A 6,423-nucleotide genomic window follows, 5' to 3' on the forward strand; every position below is an offset into this window, starting at 1 on the left:
CTTTTGCACACCAGTATTTCTACTTGCACATCACCATCTGCACATCTATCAATCCAGTGTTAATGCTATATTGTAATTACTTCAATACTATTGGCCTATTTATTGCCTTACTGTATACACACTGTATACAGATTTTGGCCAGGTCGCAGTTATAAATGAGAACTTGTTCTCAACTGGCCTACCTGGTTAAATAAAGGTGAAATATATATATATTTTTTAAACAGTTGATGTTGAGATGTGTCTGTTAATTTAACTCTGTGAAGCTTTTATTTGGGCTGCAATCTGAGGTGCAGTTAACTGTAATGAACTTATCCTCTGCAGCAGAGGTAACTCTGGGTCTTCCTTTCCTGTGGCGGTCATCATGAGATCCAGTTTCATCATAGAGCTTGATGGGTTTTGCAACTGCAATTGAAGAAACTTTCAAAGTTCTCGAAATGTTCTGTATTGACTGACCTTCATGTGTTAAACTAATGATGCACTGTTGTTTCTCTTTTCTTATTTGAGCTGTTCTTGCCATAATATGGATTTAGTCTTTTACCAAATAGGGCTATCTTCTGTATACCGCCCCTACCTTGTCACAACACAACTGATTGGCTCAAACACATTAAGAAGGAAAGAAATTCCACAAATGAACTTTTAACGAGGCAGACTTGTTAATTGAAATGCATTCCAGGTTATCCAGCCTCAGGTTATCCAGCCTCATGAAGCTGGTTGAGAGAATGCCAAGTGTGCAAAGCCGTCACCAAGTTAGGGTGGCTACTTTGAAGAATTTTAAATATAACATATTTTTTTTATTTGTTTAACACTTTTTTGGTTACTACATGATTCGATATGGATTTCATTTGTGTTATTTCATTGTTTTGATGTCTTCACTATTATTCTACAATATAGAAAATAGTAAAAAATAGAAAAACCTGTGAATAAGTAGGTGTGTCCAAACATTTGACTGGTACTGTATGTATATACGAAAATATGTTTTTATTTGAACAGTTTTCTGGAAGAAATTGTGCATTACTTTAAAAAAGTGCAAGGGTGCCAATATCTACTGCACGATGCTCCAGTTTCATAAACCCCATAGGCCGATTTACAGCTTTACGAGCTTGTGAAACTACAGTCTGTGTGTGTGTGTGTGTGTGTGTGTGTGTGTGTGTGTGTGTGTGTGTGTGTGTGTGTGTGTGTGTGTGTGTGTGTGTGTGTGTGTGTGTGTGTGTGTGTGTGTGTGTGTGTGTGTGTGTGTGTGTGTGTGTGTGTGTGTGTGTGTGTGTGTGTGTGTGTGTTTGGCTGTGTCAGGGACTGAAGTTTGAACCAGAATAAGTTGGTGAGATGACAGTATGGACGCCTGTCTCCTGGGCTGCACCACTTTCTGTGCCTTTTTGTGTGTTTGTTTGGTTTGATTTAGACCACGGGCTCTATTTTCAGCTGGCGTTTAAGGTGTCCGCATACATAGGTTCGTTTTGCTCCTAGCATAACTCAGCTAGGCGAAGCGAACGTATGTACTCGTATCTCCCTAAATACCTTTGCTTGAAAAACAAGAAAAAAGCGGCAATGTTACTGTCGTTTGTCCCACTTGACCCAACTTAGCAACAACATAGCCAAGCACTGAATTGAATTCATCTAAGATTAATAAATAAATATGTCATTCATTTGGATGTTTTTGCCAAAGAGGTCTTAGTCATGCAGTTTTACATCTAACTAAGATGTTTGGTGCATTATTTCTCAAGTGAAAACGTTTGCATAATAATGAGTCGATTCTTGTTGAATGACAACTAACGCTTCACTGGAGAATCCCCTCCATAGTTCCCACTTCTACGAAGAGTAGTACTGTTGACCAATCAATCACCCATGAATCACATAGACTTTGGTTACCGAACTTCGATTTGCCTCAAGAAACAATGTTGTGTGCACAAACAGCCGGGAAAAACCCCTGCCAAACACCATAACAAACAAGAATGTCACAAAAGCTTGTCATAATACGTGCACTAACTGTTTCGACTGGGAAGTGACTATATAACGTCTGTTTAGGAACATAAAGTCAATACAATGGACTGCTTATTTTTGGACTTTTATCACTTTGTAAAAATTGCATCTTCCACTTTCATCTGTTGGACCTAACTGTCACATCACGGGAATCCCGATCGTTGTCCTTGGTGCTGAATCCACTTGTAGCCGAGGCTATTTCACTTGTTATGTTTTTGTGAGCAGTACAACAGTGACTGGACATTCCCCTTCTCTCTTTGTATTGGATCTTTGTGGAGCTCCTGTGAAGAGTTTGGATGTGTGTAAAACCCTCCATAGTCCAAGTTGTCTTCTCTGTATTACACGCACACAGAGAGCAATAATGGGGCCTGTCACTGTATTTAAAGCCTATTTAAAACAACTTGTTGTTTCACTTTCATTACAATTGGATTCAAATTATACACTGTCTTTTTAAGCATCATCAAAATCCTAGTAAATGTAATCTTGTTTATTGACTAAGTCTGGCATGTCCATGTCCAGACTGCAATCTAGAGTATGCCTAGCCCCTATATCAATGTGAAGGCTATAGTCTATGTCATGTCCAGACTGCATTCTAGAGTATGCCTAGCCCCTATATTGATGTGAAGGCTATAGTCTATGTCCAGACTGCATTCTAGAGTATGCCTAGCCCCTATATCAATGTGAAGGCTATAGTCTATGTCATGTCCAGACTGCATTCTAGAGTATGCCTAGCCCCTATATCAATGTGAAGGCTATAGTCTATGTCCAGACTGCATTCTAGAGTATGCCTAGCCCCTATATCAATGTGAAGGCTATAGTCTATGTCATGTCCAGACTGCATTCTAGAGTATGCCTAGCCCCTATATCAATGTGAGGGCTATAGTCTATGTCATCCAGACTGCAATCTAGAGTATGCCTAGCCCCTATATCAATGTGAAGGCTATAGTCTATGTCATGTCCAGACTGCATTCTAGAGTATGCCTAGCCCCTATATCAATGTGAAGGCTATAGTCTATGTCCAGACTGCATTCTAGCCCCTAGTCAATGAAGGCTATAGTCTAGCAGACTGCATTCTATATCAATGTGAAGGCTATAGTCTATGTCCAGACTGCAATCTAGAGTATGCCTAGCCCCTATATCAATGTGAAGGCTATAGTCTATGTCATGTCCAGACTGCATTCTAGAGTATGCCTAGCCCCTAATATCAATGTGAAGGCTATAGTCTATGTCATGTCCAGACTGCAATCTAGAGTATGCCTAGCCCCTATATCAATGTGAAGGCTATAGTCTATGTCATGTCCAGACTGCATTCTAGAGTATGCCTAGCCCCTATATCAATGTGAAGGCTATAGTCCATGTCATGTCCAGACTGCAATCTAGAGTATGCCTAGCCCCTATATCAATGTGAGGGCTATAGTCTATGTCATCCAGACTGCAATCCAGAGTATGCCTAGCCCCTATATCAATGTGAAGGCTATAGTCTATGTCATGTCCAGACTGCATTCTAGAGTATGCCTAGCCCCTATATCAATGTGAAGGCTATAGTCCATGTCATGTCCAGACTGCATTCTAGAGTATGCCTAGCCCCTATATCAATGTGAAGGCTATAGTCCATGTCATGTCCAGACTGCAATCTAGAGTATGCCTAGCCCCTATATCAATGTGAAGGCTATAGTCTATGTCATGTCCAGACTGCATTCTAGAGTATGCCTAGCCCCTATATCAATGTGAATGCTATAGTCTATGTTTAACAATCTATTTCCATGCTAAAGCAATGCAATTAGAATAATGTGGACTTCAAACATGTTCAACATCTGACAAATATGGGGCTATTTAAAGAGCTAGGCTGTAACAGACTAACATTCGAATTTGAGTTGAGGACAACACAATACATAAACGTAAATACACAACTGGAAGCAACCACATATTTAGCAAAGGAGCACGTTCTGATTGGCCAGTGAGGGGTCAAGCATTGCCACACCTACAACTTGTTTATTCATCAAAACCCAGGCCTTTTGCGACCACCACCAGCGCCCATAATTGCAGTTCTGAATCAGAGAGGTACAGGGGCTGCCTTAGACATCATCTGCGCCCAGGGATTTGAACCAGCAACCTTTCGGTTACTGGTACAACACTCTTAACCACTAGCCTACCTGCATTTGCAATATTTGAGTTGATCTGAATAATGGTGACAACCTCTGTGTCAAATCAGACACGTCATCAACAGTAAAGTCAGTTATTCAGAGTATCATAATAAAATCATCCTGTCAGGGGTTTACAGAGCTGGGCTATGTATTAGCTACACATTGTAACTGTGATATTTGAATGCTTCCTTAGCTAGTGGAAAGCCCCGGCAGCAATTTTTCAACTAACCTTTTCTTGGTGATACTTCCTTCCATTTCTATTGGGAAGAAACTTGTCCCATAACCTTCTGTGTCCTGTTGCAGATGGATCTCCAAAAACCAGAGAATATTCAGAAAAATATAAAATTAACTTTTTGTATCGGGTGAGAAATCAAATCAAATCAAATCAAATTGTATTTGTCACATACACATGTTTAGCAGATGTTAATGCGAGAAATGCTTGTGCTTCTAGTTCCGACAATGCAGTAATAACCAACAAGTAATCTAGCTAACAATTCCAAAACTACTACCTTATAGACACAAGTGTAAGGGGATAAAGAATATGTACATAAAGATATATGAATGAGTGATGGTACAGAGCGGCATAGGCAAGATACAGTAGATGGTATCGAGTACAGTATATACATATGAGATGAGTATGTAAACAAAGTGGCATAGTTAAAGTGGCTAGTGATACATGTATTACATAAAGATGCAGTAGATGATATAGAGTACAGTATATACATATAAGATGAATTAATGTAGGGTATGTAAACATTATATTAGGTAGCATTGTTTAAAGTGCATAATTTCCCATAATTTCCCATCAATTCCCATTATTAAAGTGGCTGGAGTTGAGTCAGTGTGTTGGCAGCAGCCACTCAATGTTAGTGGTGGCTGTTTAACAGTCTGATGGCCTTGAGATAGAAGCTGTTTTTCAGTCTCTCGGTCCCAGCTTGGATGCACCTGTACTGACCTCGCCTTCTGGATGATAGCGGGGTGAACAGGCAGTGGCTCGGGTGGTTGTTGTCCTTGATGATCTTTATGGCCTTCCTGTGACATCGGGTGGTGTAGGTGTCCTGGAGGGCAGGTAGTTTGCCCCCGGTGATGCGTTGTGCAGACCTCAATACCCTCTGGAGAGCCTTACGGTTGTGGGCGGAGCAGTTGCCGTACCGGGCGGTGATACAGCCCGCCAGGATGCTCTCGATTGTGCATCTGTAGAAGTTTGTGAGTGCTTTTGGTGACAAGCCGAATTTCTTCAACCTCCTGAGGTTGAAGAGGCGCTGCTGCGCCTTCTTCACGATGCTGTCTGTGTGGGTGGACCAATTCAGTTTGTCTGTGATGTGTACGCCGAGGAACTTACTACCCTCTCCACTACTGTTCCATCGATGTGGATAGGGGGGTGTTCCCTCTGCTGTTTCCTCAATCATCCACAATCATCCACAATCATCTCCTTAGTTTTGTTGACGTTGAGTGTGAGGTTATTTTCCTGACACCACACTCCGAGGGCCCTCACCTCCTCCCTGTAGGCCGTCTCGTCGTTGTTGGTAATCAAGCCTACCACTGTTGTGTCGTCCGCAAACTTGATGATTGAGTTGGAGGCGTGCGTGGCCACGCAGTCGTGGGTGAACAGGGAGTACAGGAGAGGGCTCAGAACGCACCCTTGTGGGGCCCCAGTGTTGAGGATCAGCGGGGTGGAGATGTTGTTGCCTACCCTCACTACCTGGGGGCGGCCCGTCAGGAAGTCCAGTACCCACTTGCACAGGGCGGGGTCGAGACCCAGGGTCTCGAGCTTGATGACGAGCTTGGAGGGCACTATGGTGTTAAATGCCGAGCTGTAGTCGATGAACAGCATTCTCACATAGGTATTCCTCTTGTCCAGATGGGTTAGGGCAGTGTGCAGTGTGGTTGAGATTGTCTGTGGACCTATTTGGGCGGTAAGCAAATTGGAGTGGGTCTAGGGTGCCAGGTAGGGTGGAGGTGATATGGTCCTTGACTAGTCTCTCAAAGCACTTCATGATGACGGAAGTGAGTGCTACGGGGCGGTAGTCGTTTAGCTCAGTTACCTTAGCTTTCTTGGGAACAAGAACAATGGTGGCCCTCTTGAAGCATGTGGGAACAACAGACTGGGATAGGGATTGATTGAATATGTCCGTAAACACACCAGCCAGCTGGTCTGCGCATGCTCTGAGGGCGCGGCTGGGGATGCCGTCTGGGCCTGCAGCCTTGCGAGGGTTGACACGTTTAAATGTTTTCCTCACGTCGGCTGCAGTGAAGGAGAGTCCGTATGTTTTAGTTGCGGGCCTTGTCAGTGGCACTGTGT

Source organism: Oncorhynchus nerka, linkage group LG20 (genome assembly GCF_034236695.1).
Source record: "Oncorhynchus nerka isolate Pitt River linkage group LG20, Oner_Uvic_2.0, whole genome shotgun sequence".
NCBI lineage: Eukaryota > Metazoa > Chordata > Actinopteri > Salmoniformes > Salmonidae > Oncorhynchus > Oncorhynchus nerka.